The sequence below is a fragment of the Genypterus blacodes genome, unplaced genomic scaffold (assembly GCF_046128005.1).
Source record: "Genypterus blacodes isolate CSIRO-AG114 ecotype Tasmania unplaced genomic scaffold, CSIRO-AGI_Gbla_v1 ptg000039l_1, whole genome shotgun sequence".
Classification (NCBI taxonomy): domain Eukaryota; kingdom Metazoa; phylum Chordata; class Actinopteri; order Ophidiiformes; family Ophidiidae; genus Genypterus; species Genypterus blacodes.
This window is the reverse complement of record NW_027466852.1, coordinates 7418794-7434573: the sequence shown is the minus strand read 5'-3', so window position 1 is coordinate 7434573 and position 15780 is coordinate 7418794. Positions and strand designations below refer to the sequence as shown.

At 46.3% G+C, this 15780-nt stretch overlaps 22 non-coding genes and 11 pseudogenes across 22 annotated transcripts; all 33 read left to right on the top strand.

Moving 5' to 3' along the window:
• Nucleotides 1-57: 57 nt before the first annotated feature.
• LOC142997724 (5S ribosomal RNA) lies at nt 58-176 on the top strand. Its single transcript, XR_012962436.1, has one exon. It is a non-coding gene; the product is annotated as a 5S ribosomal RNA (ribosomal RNA).
• A 444-nt stretch (nt 177-620) lies between these two features.
• Nucleotides 621-739, top strand: LOC142998224 (5S ribosomal RNA; annotated as a pseudogene).
• A 245-nt stretch (nt 740-984) lies between these two features.
• On the top strand, nt 985-1103 carry LOC142997164 (5S ribosomal RNA). The gene has a single exon (XR_012961899.1). It is a non-coding gene; the product is annotated as a 5S ribosomal RNA (ribosomal RNA).
• A 457-nt stretch (nt 1104-1560) lies between these two features.
• On the top strand, nt 1561-1679 carry LOC142997103 (5S ribosomal RNA). The gene has a single exon (XR_012961842.1). It is a non-coding gene; the product is annotated as a 5S ribosomal RNA (ribosomal RNA).
• A 245-nt stretch (nt 1680-1924) lies between these two features.
• Nucleotides 1925-2043, top strand: LOC142998859 (5S ribosomal RNA). Its single transcript, XR_012963147.1, has one exon. It is a non-coding gene; the product is annotated as a 5S ribosomal RNA (ribosomal RNA).
• A 245-nt stretch (nt 2044-2288) lies between these two features.
• Nucleotides 2289-2407, top strand: LOC142997988 (5S ribosomal RNA). The gene has a single exon (XR_012962689.1). It is a non-coding gene; the product is annotated as a 5S ribosomal RNA (ribosomal RNA).
• A 241-nt stretch (nt 2408-2648) lies between these two features.
• Nucleotides 2649-2767, top strand: LOC142998830 (5S ribosomal RNA). The gene has a single exon (XR_012963120.1). It is a non-coding gene; the product is annotated as a 5S ribosomal RNA (ribosomal RNA).
• Nucleotides 2768-3212: 445 nt separating this feature from the next.
• LOC142997517 (5S ribosomal RNA) lies at nt 3213-3331 on the top strand. The gene has a single exon (XR_012962240.1). It is a non-coding gene; the product is annotated as a 5S ribosomal RNA (ribosomal RNA).
• Nucleotides 3332-3794: 463 nt separating this feature from the next.
• Nucleotides 3795-3913, top strand: LOC142997957 (5S ribosomal RNA). The gene has a single exon (XR_012962659.1). It is a non-coding gene; the product is annotated as a 5S ribosomal RNA (ribosomal RNA).
• Nucleotides 3914-4158: 245 nt separating this feature from the next.
• On the top strand, nt 4159-4277 carry LOC142998352 (5S ribosomal RNA; annotated as a pseudogene).
• A 241-nt stretch (nt 4278-4518) lies between these two features.
• LOC142998209 (5S ribosomal RNA) lies at nt 4519-4637 on the top strand (annotated as a pseudogene).
• A 444-nt stretch (nt 4638-5081) lies between these two features.
• On the top strand, nt 5082-5200 carry LOC142997952 (5S ribosomal RNA). The gene has a single exon (XR_012962654.1). It is a non-coding gene; the product is annotated as a 5S ribosomal RNA (ribosomal RNA).
• Nucleotides 5201-5445: 245 nt separating this feature from the next.
• On the top strand, nt 5446-5564 carry LOC142997532 (5S ribosomal RNA). The gene has a single exon (XR_012962254.1). It is a non-coding gene; the product is annotated as a 5S ribosomal RNA (ribosomal RNA).
• A 445-nt stretch (nt 5565-6009) lies between these two features.
• Nucleotides 6010-6127, top strand: LOC142998359 (5S ribosomal RNA; annotated as a pseudogene).
• A 245-nt stretch (nt 6128-6372) lies between these two features.
• Nucleotides 6373-6491, top strand: LOC142997135 (5S ribosomal RNA). Its single transcript, XR_012961871.1, has one exon. It is a non-coding gene; the product is annotated as a 5S ribosomal RNA (ribosomal RNA).
• Nucleotides 6492-6934: 443 nt separating this feature from the next.
• Nucleotides 6935-7053, top strand: LOC142998374 (5S ribosomal RNA; annotated as a pseudogene).
• A 460-nt stretch (nt 7054-7513) lies between these two features.
• LOC142997785 (5S ribosomal RNA) lies at nt 7514-7632 on the top strand. The gene has a single exon (XR_012962493.1). It is a non-coding gene; the product is annotated as a 5S ribosomal RNA (ribosomal RNA).
• A 706-nt stretch (nt 7633-8338) lies between these two features.
• On the top strand, nt 8339-8457 carry LOC142998071 (5S ribosomal RNA; annotated as a pseudogene).
• A 245-nt stretch (nt 8458-8702) lies between these two features.
• On the top strand, nt 8703-8821 carry LOC142997167 (5S ribosomal RNA). The gene has a single exon (XR_012961902.1). It is a non-coding gene; the product is annotated as a 5S ribosomal RNA (ribosomal RNA).
• Nucleotides 8822-9265: 444 nt separating this feature from the next.
• Nucleotides 9266-9384, top strand: LOC142997205 (5S ribosomal RNA). The gene has a single exon (XR_012961939.1). It is a non-coding gene; the product is annotated as a 5S ribosomal RNA (ribosomal RNA).
• A 460-nt stretch (nt 9385-9844) lies between these two features.
• LOC142998367 (5S ribosomal RNA) lies at nt 9845-9963 on the top strand (annotated as a pseudogene).
• Nucleotides 9964-10420: 457 nt separating this feature from the next.
• LOC142997860 (5S ribosomal RNA) lies at nt 10421-10539 on the top strand. The gene has a single exon (XR_012962567.1). It is a non-coding gene; the product is annotated as a 5S ribosomal RNA (ribosomal RNA).
• A 241-nt stretch (nt 10540-10780) lies between these two features.
• Nucleotides 10781-10889, top strand: LOC142998369 (5S ribosomal RNA; annotated as a pseudogene).
• A 463-nt stretch (nt 10890-11352) lies between these two features.
• On the top strand, nt 11353-11471 carry LOC142998391 (5S ribosomal RNA; annotated as a pseudogene).
• Nucleotides 11472-11916: 445 nt separating this feature from the next.
• On the top strand, nt 11917-12035 carry LOC142997719 (5S ribosomal RNA). The gene has a single exon (XR_012962431.1). It is a non-coding gene; the product is annotated as a 5S ribosomal RNA (ribosomal RNA).
• Nucleotides 12036-12276: 241 nt separating this feature from the next.
• LOC142997163 (5S ribosomal RNA) lies at nt 12277-12395 on the top strand. The gene has a single exon (XR_012961898.1). It is a non-coding gene; the product is annotated as a 5S ribosomal RNA (ribosomal RNA).
• Nucleotides 12396-12840: 445 nt separating this feature from the next.
• Nucleotides 12841-12959, top strand: LOC142997109 (5S ribosomal RNA). Its single transcript, XR_012961847.1, has one exon. It is a non-coding gene; the product is annotated as a 5S ribosomal RNA (ribosomal RNA).
• Nucleotides 12960-13204: 245 nt separating this feature from the next.
• LOC142998843 (5S ribosomal RNA) lies at nt 13205-13323 on the top strand. The gene has a single exon (XR_012963132.1). It is a non-coding gene; the product is annotated as a 5S ribosomal RNA (ribosomal RNA).
• A 460-nt stretch (nt 13324-13783) lies between these two features.
• LOC142998380 (5S ribosomal RNA) lies at nt 13784-13892 on the top strand (annotated as a pseudogene).
• Nucleotides 13893-14137: 245 nt separating this feature from the next.
• On the top strand, nt 14138-14256 carry LOC142997616 (5S ribosomal RNA). Its single transcript, XR_012962332.1, has one exon. It is a non-coding gene; the product is annotated as a 5S ribosomal RNA (ribosomal RNA).
• Nucleotides 14257-14501: 245 nt separating this feature from the next.
• On the top strand, nt 14502-14620 carry LOC142997292 (5S ribosomal RNA). Its single transcript, XR_012962023.1, has one exon. It is a non-coding gene; the product is annotated as a 5S ribosomal RNA (ribosomal RNA).
• Nucleotides 14621-15080: 460 nt separating this feature from the next.
• LOC142998039 (5S ribosomal RNA) lies at nt 15081-15199 on the top strand (annotated as a pseudogene).
• Nucleotides 15200-15444: 245 nt separating this feature from the next.
• On the top strand, nt 15445-15563 carry LOC142997796 (5S ribosomal RNA). Its single transcript, XR_012962504.1, has one exon. It is a non-coding gene; the product is annotated as a 5S ribosomal RNA (ribosomal RNA).
• Nucleotides 15564-15780: the final 217 nt, after the last annotated feature.

Below are 15780 nucleotides of genomic sequence, written 5' to 3'. Positions count from 1 at the left end.
GTGACTTGAACTGGGTCTGTCTCACCTATAAAGAGCCTCTGTGTGGCTGCTCTCCTCGTTTACGGCCATACCACTCTGAACATGCCCGATCTCGTCTGATCTCGGAAGCTAATCAGCGTCGGGCCAGGTTAGTACTTGGATGGGAGACCGCCTGGGAATACCCGGTGCAGTAAGCATTTTGGCCCTCTGAGCAGCAGGCCTCACCTGGTCCTCCTCTCTCATGTTTCACTCCCTCTGTCAACACCCAATGTCCCTCGGGAGAATAAAGTTGTATCTCATCTTATCTTATATGAAAGCATACATTCAGAAAATGAGTATTGCACATGGGCATAATATGAGATGATTGAATGCACATGAGGAGTGAAGTACACGAGCCACTGTGTGACAATGATGATGATGAGGATGAAAGTGAGCGTCAGAGATGTAAGTGGTCCCTCTGTATGTTCTATGTGATGATTATCAGTTTCATTAGGTAAGACTTCATTATCCAGAACTGGTGTTTCTGATAAAGGCATCATGTAAATTGTGATATACATGAACTTGAGTGTAGTCATGTGTACACGGTGACTTGAACTGGGTCTGTCTCACCTATAAAGAGCCTCTGTGTGGCTGCTCTCCTCGTTTACGGCCATACCACTCTGAACACGCCCGATCTCGTCTGATCTCAGAAGTTAAGCATCGTAGGGCCAGGTTAGTACTTGGATAGGAGACCGCCTGGGAATACCCGGTGCAGTAAGAATTTTGGCACTCTGAGCAGCAGGCCTCACCTGGTCCTCCTCCCTCATGTTTCACTCTCTCTGTGAACACACAATTTCCCTCGGGAGAACAAAGTTGTATCATATCTTATCTGAAATGTTAGTGTTCTTCTGATGAAGGCATCATGTAAATTGTGATATACATGAACTTGAGTGTAATCATGTGTACACGGTGACTTGAACTGGGTCTGTCTCACCTATAAAGAGCCTCTGTGTGGCTGCTTTCCTCGTTTACGGCCATACCACTCTGAACTCGCCCGATCTCATCTGATCTCGGAAGCTAAGCAGCATCGGGCCAGGTTAGTACTTGGATGGGAGACCGCCTGGGAATACCCGGTGCCGTAAGCATTTTGGCCCTCTGAGCAGCAGGCCTCACCTGGTCCTCCTCCCTCATGTTTCACTCCCTCTGTCAACACCCAATGTCCCTCAGGAGAATAAAGTTGTATCTTATCTTATCTTATATGAAAGCATACATTCAGAAAATGAGTATTGCACATGGGCATAATATGAGATGATTGAATGCACATGAGGAGTGAAGTACACGAGCAACTGTGTGACGATGATGATGATGATGATGATGAAGAGGATGAAAGTGAGCGCCTGAGATGTAAGTGGTCCCTCTGTATGTTCTATGTGATGATTATCAGTTTCATTAGGTAAGACTTCATTATCCAGAAATGTGTGTTTCTGGTGAAGGCATCATGTAAATTGTGATATACATGAACTTGAGTGTAGTCATGTGTACACGGTGACTTGAACTAGGTCTGTCTCACCTATAAAGAGCCTCTGTGTGGCTGCTCTACTCGTTTACGGCCATACCACTCTGAACACGCCCGATCTCGTCTGATCTCGGAAGCTAATCAGCGTCGGGCCAGGTTAGTACTTGGATGGGAGACCGCCTGGGAATACCCGGTGCTGTAAGCATTTTGGCCCTCTGAGCAGCAGGCCTCACCTGGTCCTCCTCCCTCATGTTTCACGCCCTCTGTCAACACGCAATTTCCCTCGGGAGAATAAAGTGGTATCTTATCTTATCTGAAATGTTAGTGTTCTTCTAATGAAGGCATCATGTAAATTGTGATATACATGAACTTGAGTGTAGTCATGTGTACACGGTGACTTGAACTGGGTCTGTCTCACCTATAAAGAGCCTCTGCATGGCTGCTCTCCTCGTTTACGGCCATACCACTCTGAACACGCCCGATCTCGTCTGCTCTCGGAAGCTAAGCAGCGTCGGGCCAGGTTAGTACTTGGATGGGAGACCGCCTGGGAATACCCGGTGCCGTAAGCTTTTTGGCCCTCTGAGCAGCAGGCCTCACCTGGTCCTCCTCCCTCATGTTTCACTCCCTCTGTGAACACGCAATTTCCCTCGGAAGAACAAAGTCGCATCTTATCTTATCTGAAATGTTAGTGTTCTTCTGATGAAGGCATCATGTAAATTGTGATATACATGAACTTGAGTGTAGTCATGTGTACACGGTGACTTGAACTGGGTCTGTCTCACCTATAAAGAGCCTCTGTGTGGCTTCTCTCCTCGTTTACGTCCATACCACTCTGAACACGCCCGATCTCGTCTGATCTCGGAAGCTAATCAGCGTCGGGACAGGTTAGTACTTGGATGGGAGACCGCCTGGGAATACCCGGTGCCGTAAGCATTTTGGCCCTCTGAGCAGCAGGCCTCACCTGGTCCTCCTCCCTCATGTTTCACTCCCTCTGTCAACACGCAATGTCCCTCGGGAGAATAAAGTTGTATCTTATCTTACCTGAAATGTGTGTTTATGATGACGGCATCATGTCAATTGTGATATACATGAACTTGAGTGTAGTTTTGTGTACACGGTGACGTGAACTGGGTCTGTCTTACCTATAAAGAGCCTCTGAGTGGCTGCTTTCCTCGTTTACGGCCATACCACTCTGAACACGCCCGATCTCGTCTGATCTCGGAAGCTAAGCAGCGTCGGGCCAGGTTAGTACTTGGATGGGAAACCGCCTGGGAATACCCGGTGCTGTAAGCATTTTGGCCCTCTGAGCAGCAGGCCTCACCTGGTCCTCCTCCCTCATGTTTCACTCACTCTGTCAACACCCAATGTCCCTCAGGAGAATAAAGTTGTATCTTATCTTATCTTATATGAAATCATACATTCAGAAAATGAGTATTGCACATGGGCATAATATGAGATGATTGAATGCACATGAGGAGTGAAGTACACGAGCCACTGTGTGACAATGATGATGATGAGGATGAATGTGAGCGTCAGAGATGTAAGTGGTCCCTCTGTATGTTCTATGTGATGATTATCAGTTTCATTAGGTAAGACTTCATTATCCAGAAATGTGTGTTTCTGATAAAGGCATCATGTAAATTGTGATATACATGAACTTGAGTGTAGTCATGTGTACACGGTGACTAAAACTGGGTCTGTCTCACCTATAAAGAGCCTCTGTGTGGCAGCTCTCCTCGTTTACGGCCATACCACTCTGAACACGCCCGATCTCGTCTGATCTCGGAAGCTAAGCAGCGTCGGGCCAGGTTAGTACTTGGATGGGAGACTGCCTGGGAATACCCGGTGCAGTAAGCATTTTGGCCCTCTGAGCAGCAGGCCTCACCTGGTCCTCCTCCCTCATGTTTCACTCCCTCTGTGAACACGCAATTTCCCTCGGGAGAACAAAGTTGTATCTTATCTTATCTTACATGAAAGCATACATTCAGAAAATGAGTATTGCACATGGGCATAATATGAGATGATTGAATGCACATGAGGAGTGAAGTACACGAGCCACTTTGTGACGATGATGATGATGATGATGATGATGATGATGAGGATGAAAGTGAGCGTCAGAGATGTAAGTGGTCCCTCTGTATGTTCTATGTGATGATTATCAGTTTCATTAGGTAAGACTTCATTATCCAGAAATGTGTGTTTCTGATGAAGGCATCATGTAAATTGTGATACACATGAACTTGAGTGTAGTCATGCGTACACGGTGACTTGAACTGGGTCTGTCTCACCTATAAAGAGCCTTTGTGTGGCTGCTCTCCTCGTTTACGGCCATACCACTCTGAACACGCCCAATCTCGTCTGATCTCTGAAGCTAATCAGCGTCGGGCCAGGTTAGTACTTGGATGGGAGACCCCCTGGGAATACCCGGTGCCGTAAGCATTTTGGCCCTCTGAGCAGAAGGCCTCACCTGGTCCTCCTCCCTCATGTTTCACTCCCTCTGTCAACACGCAATTTCCCTCGGGAGAATGAAGTTGTATCTTATCTTATCTGAAATTTTAGTGTTCTTCTGATGAAGGCATCATGTAAATTGTGATATACATGAACTTGAGTGTAGTCATGTGTACACGGTGACTTGAACTGGGTCTGTCTCACCTATAAAGAGCCTCTGTGTGGCTGCTCTCCTCGTTTACGTCCATATGACTCTGAACACGCCCGATCTCGTCTGATCTCGGAAGCTTATCAGCGTCGGGCCAGGTTAGTGCTTGGATGGGAGACCGCCTGGGAATACCCGGTGCCGTAAGCATTTTGGCCCTCTGAGCAGCAGGCCTCACCTGGTCCTCCTCCCTCATGTTTCACTCCCTCTGTCAACACGCAATTTCCCTCGGGAGAATAAAGTTGTATCTTATCTTATCTGGAATGTGTGCTTATGATGAAGGCATCATGTCAATTGTGATATACATGAACTTGAGTGTAGTCATGTGTACACGGTGACTTGAACTGGGTCTGTCTCACCTATAAAGAGCCTCTGAGTGGCTGCTTTCCTTGTTTAAGGCCATACCACTCTGAACACGCCCAATCTCGTCTGATCTCGGAAGCTAAGCAGTGTCGGTCCAGGTTAGTACTTGGATGGGAGACCGCCTGGGAATACCCGGTGCAGTAAGCATTTTGGACCTCTGAGCAGCAGGCCTCACCTGGTCCTCCTCCCTCATGTTTCACTCCCTCTGTCAACACCCAATGTCCCTCGGGAGAATAAAGTTGTATCTTATCTTATCTTATATGAAATCATACATTCAGAAAATGAGTATTGCACATGGGCATAATATGAGATGATTGAATGCACATGAGGAGTGAAGTACACGAGCCACTGTGTGACAATGATGATGATGAGGATGAAAGTGAGCGTCAGAGATGTAAGTGGTCCCTCTGTATGTTCTATGTGATGATTATCAGTTTCATTAGGTAAGACTTCATTATCCAAAATGTGTGTTTCTGATGAAGGCATCATGTAAATTGTGTTATACATGAACTTGAGTGTAGTCATGTGTACACGGTGACTTGAACTGGGTCTGTCTCACCTATAAAGAGCCTCTGTGTGGCTGCTCTCCTCGTTTACGGCCATACCACTCTGAACAAGCCCGATCTCGTCTGATCTCGGAAGCTAAGCAGCGTCGGGCCAAGTTAGTACTTGGATGGGAGACCGCCTGGGAATACCCGGTGCAGTAAGCATTTTGGCCCTCTGAGCAGCAGGCCTCACCTGGTCCTCCTCCCTCATGTTTCACTCCCTCTGTGAACACGCATTTTCCCTCGGGAGAATAAAGTTGTATCTTATTTTATCTGAAATGTTAGTGTTCTTCTGATGAAGGCATCATGTAAATTGTGATATACATGAAGTTGAGTGTAGTCATGTGTACACGGTGACTTGAACTGGGTCTGTCTCACCTATAAAGAGCCACTGTGTGGCTGCTCTCCTCGTGTACGGCCATACCACTCTGAATACGCCTGATCTCGTCTGATCTCGGAAGCTAAGCAGCGTAGGGCCAGGTTAGTACTTGGATGGGAGACCGCCTGGGAATACCCGGTGCCGTTAGCATTTTGGCCCTCTGAGCAGCAGGCCTCACCTGGTCCTCCTTCCTCATGTTTCACTCCCTCTGTAAACACGCAATTTCCCTCGGGAGAATAAAGTTGTATCTTATCTTATCTTATATGAAAGCATACATTCAGAAAATGAGTATTGCACATGGTCATAATACGAGAAGATTGAATGCACATGAGAAGTGAAGAACACGATCCACTGTGTGACAATGATAATGATGAGGATGAAAGTGAGCGCCAGAGATGTAAGTGGTCCCTCTGTATGTTCTATGTGATGATTATCAGTTTCATTAGGTAAGACTTCATTATCCAGAAATGTGTGTTTCTGATGAAAGCATCATGTAAATTGTGATATACATGAACTTGAGTGTAGTCATGTGTACACGGTGACTTGAACTGGGTCAGTCTCACCTATAAAGAGCCTCTGTGTGGCTGCTCTCCTCGTTTACGGCCATACCACTCTGAACACGCCCGATCTCGCTGATCTCTCAAGCTAATCATCGTCGGGCCAGGTTAGTACTTGGATGGGAGACCACCTGGGAATACCCGGTGCCGTAAGCATTTTGGCCCTCTGAGCAGCAGGCCTCACCTGGTCCTCCTCCCTCATGTTTCACTCCCTCTGACAACACGCAATTGCCCTCGGGAGAATAAAGTTGTATCTTATCTTATCTGAAATGTTAGTGTTCTTCTGATGAAGGCATCATGTAAATTGTGATATACATGAACTTGAGTGTAGTCATGCGTACACGGTGACTTGAACTGGGTCTGTCTCACCTATAAAGAGCCTCTGTGTGGCTGCTCTCCTCGTTTACGGCCATACCACTCTGAACACGCCTGATCTCGTCTGATCTCGGAAGCTAAACAGCGTCGGGCCAGGTTAGTACTTGGATGGGAGACCGCCTGGGAATACCCGGTGCCGTAAGCATTTTGCCCTATGAGCAACAGGCGTCACCTGGTCCTCCTCCCTCATGTTTCACTCCCTCTGTCAACACCCAATGTCCATCGGGAGAATAAAGTTGTATCTTATCTTATCTTATATGAAATCATACATTCAGAAAATGAGTATTGCACATGGGCATAATATGAGATGATTGAATGCACATAAGGAGTGAAGTACACGAGCCACTGTGTGACAATGATGATGATGAGGATGAAAGTGAGCGTCAGAGATGTAAGTGGTCCCTCTGTATGTTCTATGTGATGATTATTAGTTTCATTAGGTAAGACTTCATTATCCACAAATGTGTGTTTCTGATAAAGGCATCATGTAAATTGTGATATACATGAACTGGAGTGTAGTCATGTGTACACGGTGACTTGAACTGGGTCTGTCTCACCTATAAAGAGCCTCGGTGTGACTGCTCTCCTCGTTTTGGCCGTACCACTCTGAACACGCCTGATCTCGTCTGATCTCGGAAGCTAAGCAGCGTCGGGCCAGGTTAGTACGTGGATGGGAGACCGCCTGGATATACCCGGTGCCGTAAGCATTTTGGCCCTCTGAGCAGCAGGCCTCACCTGGTTCTCCTCCCTCATGTTTCACTCCCTCTGTGAACAAGCAATGTCCCTCGGGAGAATAAAGTTGCATCTTATCTTATCTTATATGAAAGCATACATTCAGAAAATGAGTATTGCACATGGGCATAATATGAGAAGATTGAATGCACATGAGAAGTGAAGTACACGCTCCACTGTGTGACGATGATGATGATGATGATGATGATGATGATGATGAAAGTGAGCGTCAGAGATGTAAGTGGTCCCTCTTTATGTTCTATGTGATGATTATCAGTTTCATTAGGTAAGACTTCATTATCCAGAAATGTGTGTTTCTGATGAAGGCATCATGTAAATTGTGATATACATGAACTTGAGTGTAGTCATGTGTACACGGTGACTTGAACTGGGTCTGTCTCACCTATAAAGAGCCTCTGTGTGGCTGCTCTCCTCGTTTACGGCCATACCACTCTGAACACACCCGATCTCGTCTGATCTCAGAAGCTTATCAGCGTCGGGCCAGGTTAGTACTTGGATGGGAGACCGCCTGGGAATACCCGGTGCCGTAAGCATTTTGGCCCTCTGAGCAGCAGGCCTCACCTGGTCCTCCTCCCTCATGTTTCACTCCCTCTGTGAACACGCAATTTCCCTCGGGAGAATAAAGTATTATCTTATCTTATCTGAAATGTTAGTGTTCTTCTGATGAAGGCATCATGTAAATTGTGATATACATGAACTTGAGTGTAGTCATGTGTACACGGTGACTTGAACTGGGTCTGTCTCACCTATAAAGAGCCACTGTGTGGCTGCTCTCCTCGTTTACGGCCATACCCCTTTGGCACTCTGAGCAGCAGGCCTCACCTGGTCCTCCTCCCTCATGTTTCACTCACTCTGTGAACACGCAAGTTCCCTCGGGAGAATAAAGTTGTATCTTATCTTATCTTATATGAAAGCATACATTCAGAAAATGAGTATTGCACATGGGCATAATATGAGAAGATTGATTGCACATGAGAAGTGAAGTACACGAGCCACTGTGTGACAATGATGATGATGAGGATGAAAGTGAGCGTCAGAGATGTAAGTGGTCCCTCTGTATGTTCTATGTGATGATTAACAGTTTCATTAGGTAAGACTTCATTATCCAGAAATGTGTGTTTCTGATAAAGGCATCATGTAAATTGTGATATACATGAACTTGAGTGTAGTCATGTGTACACGGTGACTTGAACTGGGTCTGTCTCACCTATAAAGAGCCTCTGTGTGGCTGCTCTCCTCGTTTACGGCCATACCACTCTGAACATGCCCGATCTCGTCTGATCTCGGAAGCTGATCAGCGTCGGGCCAGGTTAGTACTTGGATGGGAGACCGCCTGGGAATACCCAGTGCCGTAAGCATTTTGGCCCTCTGAGCAGCAGGCCTCACCTGGTCCTCCTCCCTCATGTTTCACTCCCTCTGTGAACACGCAATTTCCCTCGGGAGAACAAAGTTGTATCTTATCTTATCTGAAATGTTAGTGTTCTTCTGATGAAGGCATCATGTAAATTGTGATATACATGAACTTGAGTGTAGTCATGTGTACACGGTGACTTGAACTGGGTCCGTCTTACCTATAAAGAGCCTCTGAGTGGCTGCTTTCCTCGTTTACGGCCATACCACTCTGAACACGCCCGATCTCGTCTGATCTCGGAAGCTAAGCAGCGTCGGGCCAGGTTAGTACTTGGATGGGAGACCGCCTGGGAATACCCGGTGCAGTAAGCATTTTGGCCCTCTGAGCAGCAGGCCTCACCTGGTCCTCCTCCCTCATGTTTCACTCCCTCTGTCAACACCCAATGTGCCTCAGGAGAATAAAGTTGTATCTTATCTTATCTTATATGAAAGCATACATTCAGAAAATGAGTATTGCACGTGGTCATAATATGAGAAGATTGAATGCACATGAGAAGTGAAGTACACAAGCCACTGTGTGACAATGATGATGATGAGGATGAAAGTGAGCGTCAGAGATGTAAGTGGTCCCTCTGTATGTTCTATGTGATGATTATCAGTTTCATTAGGTAAGACTTCATTATCCAGAACTGGTGTTTCTGATAAAGGCATCATGTAAATTGTGATATACATGAACTTGAGTGTAGTCATGTGTACACGGTGACTTGAACTGGGTCTGTCTCCCCTATAAAGAGCCTCTGTGTGGCTGCTCTCCTCGTTTACGGCCATACCACTCTGAACACGCCTGATCTCATCTGATCTCGGAAGCTAAGCAACGTCGGGCCAGGTTAGTACTTGGATGGGAGACCGCCTGGGAATACCCGGTGCCGTAAGCATTTTGGCCCTCTGAGCAGCAGGCCTCACCTGGTCCTCCTCCCTCATGTTTCACTCCCTCTGTCAACACCCAATGCCCCTCAGGAAAATAAAGTTGTATCTTATCTTATCTTATATGAAAGCATACATTCAGAAAATGAGTATTGCACATGGGCATAATATGAGATGATTGAATGCACATGAGGAGTGAAGTACACGAGCCACTGTGTGACGATGATGATGATGATGATGATGATGATGAGGATGAAAGTGAGCGCCAGAAATGTAAGTGGTCCCTCTGTATGTTCTATGTGATGATTATCAGTTTCATTAGGTAAGAATTCATTATCCAGAAATGTGTGTTTCTGATGAAGGCATCATGTAAATTGTGATATACATAAACTTGAGTGTAGTCATGTGTACACGGTGACTTGAACTGGGTCTGTCTCACCTATAAAGAGCCTCTGTGTGGCTGCTCTCCTCGTTTACGGCCATACCACTCTGAACAAGCCCGATCTTGTCTGATCTCGGAAGCTAAGCAGCGTCCGGCCAGCTTAGTACTTGGATGGGAGACTGCCTTGGAATACCCGGTGCCGTTAGCATTTTGGCCCTCTGAGCAGCAGGCCTCACCTGGTCCTCCTCCCTCTTGTTTCACTCCCTCTGTCAACACCCAATGCCCCTCAGGAAAATAAAGTTGTATCTTATCTTATCTTATATGAAAGCATACATTCAGAAAATGAGTATTGCACATGGGCATAATATGAGATGATTGAATGCACATGAGGAGTGAAGTACACGAGCCACTGTGTGACGATGATGATGATGATGATGATGATGAGGATGAAAGTGAGCGTCAGAGATGTAAGTGGTCCCTCTGTATGTTCTATGTGATGATTATCAGTTTCATTAGGTAAGACTTCATTATCCAGAAATGTGTGTTTCTGATGAAGGCATCATGTAAATTGTGATATACATGAACTTGAGTGTAGTCATGTGTACACGGTGACTTGAACTGGGTCTGTCTCACCTATAAAGAGCCTCTGTGTGGCTTCTCTCCTCGTTTACGTCCATACCACTCTGAACACGCCCGATCTCGTCTGATCTCGGAAGCTAATCAGCGTCGGGCCAGGTTAGTACTTGGATGGGAGACCGCCTGGAAATACCGGGTGCCGTAAGCATTTTGGCCATCTGAGCAGCAGGCCTCACCTGGTCCTCCTCCCTCATGTTTCACTCCCTCTGTCAACACGCAATTTCCCTCGGGAGAATAAAGTTGTATCTTATCTTATCTGAAATGTGTGTTTATGATGAAGGCATCATGTCAATTGTGATATACATGAACTTGAGTGTAGTTATGTGTACACAGTGACTTGAACTGGGTCTGTCTCACCTATAAAGAGCCTCTGTGTGGCTGCTCTCCTTGTTTACGGCCATACCACTCTTAACACGCCTGATCTCGGAAGTTTAGCAGCGTCGGGCCAGGTTAGTACTTGGATGGGAGACCGCCTGGGAATACCCGGTGCCGTAAGAATTTTTGCCATCTGAGCAGCAGGCCTCACCTGGTCCTCCTCCCTCATGTTTCACTCCCTCTGTCAACACCCAATGCCCCTCAGGAGAATAAAGTTGTATCTTATCTTATCTTATATGAAAGCATACATTCAGAAAATGAGTATTGCACATGGGCATAATAGGAGATGATTGAATGCACATGAGGAGTGAAGTACACGAGCCAGTGTGTGACGATGATGATGATGATGATGATGATGATGATGAGGATGAAAGTGAGCGCCAGAGATGTAAGTGGTCCCTCTGTATGTTCTATGTGATGATTATCAGTTTCATTAGGTAAGACTTCATTATCCAGAAATGTGTGTTTCTGATGAAGGCATCATGTAAATTGTGATATACATAAACTTGAGTGTAGTCATGTTTACACGGTGACTTGAACTGGGTCTGTCTCACCTATAAAGAGCCTCTGTGTGGCTGCTCTCCTCGTTTACGGCCATACCACTCTGAACAAGCCCGATCTTGTCTGATCTCGGAAGCTAAGCAGCGTCCGGCCAGCTTAGTACTTGGATTGGAGACTGCCTTGGAATACCCGGTGCCGTTAGCATTTTGGCCCTCTGAGCAGCAGGCCTCACCTGGTCCTCCTCCCTCATGTTTCACTCCCTCTGTCAACACCCAATGTGCCTCAGGAGAATAAAGTTGTATCTTATCTTATCTTATATGAAAGCATACATTCAGAAAATGAGTATTGCACGTGGTCATAATATGAGAAGATTGAATGCACATGAGAAGTGAAGAACATGAGCCACTGTGTGACAATGATGATGATGAGGATAAAAGTGAGCGTCAGAGATGTAAGTGGTCCCTCTGTATGTTCTATGTGATGATTATCAGTTTCATTAGGTAAGACTTCATTATCCAGAAATGTGTGTTTCTGATGAAGGCATCATGTAAATTGTGATATACATAAACTTGAGTGTAGTCATGTTTACACGGTGACTTGAACTGGGTCTGTCTCACCTATAAAGAGCCTCTGTGTGGCCTCTCTCCTCGTTTACGTCCATACCACTCTGAACACGCCTGATCTCGTCTGATCTCGGAAGCTAATCAGCGTCGGGCCAGGTTAGTACTTGGATGGGAGACCGCCTGGGAATACCGGGTGCCGTAAGCATTTTGGCCCTCTGAGCAGCAGGCCTCACCTGGTCCTACTCCCTCATGTTTCACTCCCTCTGTCAACACGCAATTTCCCTCGGGAGAATTAAGTTGTATCTTATCTTATCTGAAATGTGTGTTTATGATGAAGGCATCATGTCAATTGTGATATACATGAACTTGAGTGTAGTTATGTGTACACAGTGACTTGAACTGGGTCTGTCTTACCTATAAAGAGCCTCTGAGTGGCTGTTTTCATTGTTTACGGCCATACCACTCTGAACACGCCCGATCTCGTCTGATCTCTGAAGCTAAGCAGCGTCGGGCCAGGTTAGTACTTGGATGGGAGACCGCCTGGGAATACCCGGTGCCGTAAGCATTTTGGCCCTCTGAGCAGCAGGCCTCACCTGGTCCTCCTCCCTCATGTTTCACTCCCTCTGTCAACACCCAATGTCCCTCAGGAGAATAAAGTTGTATCTTATCTTATCTTATATGAAATCATACATTCAGAAAATGAGTATTGCACATGGGCATAATATGAGATGATTGAATGCCCATGAGGAGTGAAGTACACGAGCCACTGTGTGACAATGATGATGATGAGGATGAAAGTGAGCGTCAGAGATGTAAGTGGTCCCTCTGTATGTTCTATGTGATGATTATCAGTTTCATTAGGTAAGACTTCATTATCCAGAAATGTGTGTTTCTGATAAAGGCATCATGTAAATTGTGATATACATGAACTTGAGTGTAGTCATGTGTACACGGTGACTTGAACTGGGTCTGTCTCACCTATAAAGAGCCTCTGTGTGGCTGCCTTCCTCGTTTACGGCCATACCACTCTGAACACGCCCGATCTCGTCTGATCTCGGAAGCTAAGCAGCGTTGGGCCAGGTTAGTACTTGGATGGGAGACCGCCTGGGAATACCCGGTGCAGTAAGCATTTTGGCCCTCTGAGCAGCAGGCCTCACCTGGTCCGCCTCCCTCATGTTTCACTCCCTCTGTGAACACGCAATTTCCCTCTGGAGAACAAAGTTGTATCTTATCTTATCTGAAATGTTAGTGTTCTTCTGATGAAGGCATCATGTAAATTGTGATATACATGAACTTGAGTGTAGTCATGTGTACACGGTGACTTGAACTGGGTCTGTCTCACCTATAAAGAGCCTCTGTGTGGCTGCTCTCCTCGTTTACGGCCATACCACTCTGAACACGCCCGATCTCGTCTGATCTCGGAAGCTAAGCAGCGTCGGGCCAGGTTAGTACTTGGATGGGAGACCGCCTGGGAATAACCGGTGCCGTAAGCATTTTGGCCCTCTGAGCAGCAGGCCTCACCTGGTCCTCCTCCCTCATGTTTCACTCCCTCTGTCAACACCCAATGTCCCTCATGAGAATAAAGTTGTATCTTATCTTATCTTATATGAAAGCATACATTCAGAAAATGAGTATTGCACATGGGCATAATATGAGATGATTGAATGCACATGAGGAGTGAAGTACACGAGCCACTGTGTGACGATGATGATGATGATGATCATGATGATGAGGATGAAAGTGAGCGCCAGAGATGTAAGTGGTCACTCTGTATGTTCTATGTGATGATTATCAGTTTCATTAGGTAAGACTTCATTATCCAGAAATGTGTGTTTCTGATGAAGGCATCATGTAAATTGTGATATACATGAACTTGAGTGTAGTCATGTGTACACGGTGACTTGAACTGGGTCTGTCTCACCTATAAAGAGCCTCTGTGTGGCTGCTCTCCTCGTTTACGGCCATACCACTCTGAACATGTCTGATCTCGGAAGCTAATCAGCGTCGGGCCAGGTTAGTACTTGAATGGGAGACCGCCTGGGAATACCCGGTGCCGTAAGCATTTTGGCCCTCTGAGCAGCAGGCCTCACCTGGTCCTCCTCCCTCATGTTTCACTACCTCTGTCAACACGCAATTTCCCTCAGGAGAATAAAGTTGTATCTTATCTTATCTGAAATGTTAGTGTTCTTCTGATGAAGGCATCATGTAAATTGTGATATACATGAACTTGAGTGTAGTCATGCGTACACGGTGACTTGAACTGGGTCTGTCTCACCTATAAAGAGCCTCTGTGTGGCTCCTCTCCTCGTTTACGGCAAGACCACTCTGAACACGCCCGATCTCGTCTGATCTCGGAAACTAAGCAGCGTTGGGCCAGGTTAGTACTTGGATGGGAGACCGCCTGGGAATACCCGGTGCCGTAAGCATTTTGGCCGTCTGAGCAGCAGGCCTCACCTGGTCCTCCTCCCTCATGTTTCACTCCCTCTGTGAACACGCAATTTCCCTCGGGAGAACAAAGTTGTATCTTATCTTATCTGAAATGTTAGTGTTCTTCTAATGAAGGCATCATGTAAATTGTGATATACATGAACTTGAGTGTAGTCATGTGTACACGGTGACTTGAACTGGGTCTGTCTCACCTATAAAGAGCCTCTGTGTGGCTGCTCTCCTCGTTTACGGCCATACCACTCTGAACACGCCCGATCTCGTCTGATCTCGGAAGCTAATCAGCGTCGGGCCAGGTTAGTACTTGGATGGGAGACCGCCTGGGAATAACCGGTGCCGTAAGCATTTTGGCCCTCTAAGCAGCAGGCCTCACCTGGTCCTCCTCCCTCATGTTTCACTCCCTCTGTCAACACCCAATGTCCCTCAGGAGAATAAAGTTGTATCTTATCTTATCTTATATGAAAGCATACATTCAGAAAATGAGTATTGCACATGGGCATAATATGAGATGATTGAATGCACATGAGGAGTGAAGTACACGAGCCACTGTGTGACGATGATGATGATGATGATGATGATGATGAGGATGAAAGTGAGCGTCAGAGATGTAAGTGGTCCCTCTGTATGTTCTATGTGATGATTATCAGTTTCATTAGGTAAGACTTCATTATCCAGAAATGTGTGTTTCTGATAAAGGCATCATGTAAATTGTGATATACATGAACTTGAGTGTAGTCATGTGTACACGGTGACTTGAACTGGGTCTGTCTCACCTATAAAGAGCCTCTGTGTGGCTGCTCTCCTCGTTTACGGCCATACCACTCTGAACACGCCCGATCTCGTCTGATCTTGGAAGCTAATCAGCGTCGGGCCAGGTTAGTACTTGGATGGGAGACCGCCTGGGAATAACCGGTGCCGGAAGCATTTTGGCCCTCTGAGCAGCAGGCCTCACCTGGTCCTCCTCCCTCATGTTTCACTCCCTCTGTCAACACGCAATTTCCCTCGGGAGAATAAAGTTGTATCTTATCTTATCTGAAATGTTAGTGTTCTTCTGATGAAGGCATCATGTCAATTGTGATATACATGAACTTGAGTGTAGTCATGTGTACAAAGTGACTTGAACTGGGTCTGTCTCACCTATAAAGAGCCTCTGTGTGGCTGCTCTCCTCGTTTACGGCCATACCACTCTGAACACGCCCGATCTCGTCTGATCTCGGAAGCTAAGCAGCGTCGGGCCAGGTTAGTACTTGGATTGGAGACCGCCTGGGAATACCCGGTGCAGTAAGCATTTTGGCCCTCTGAGCAGCAGGCCTCACCTGGTCCTCCTCCCTCATGTTTCACTCCCTCTGTCAACACCCAATGTCCCTCAGGAGAATAAAGTTGTATCTTATCTTATCTTATATGAAATCATACATTCAGAAAATGAGTATTGCACATGGGCATAATATGAGATGATTGAATGCACATGAGGAGTGAAGTACACGAGCCACTGTGTGACGATGATG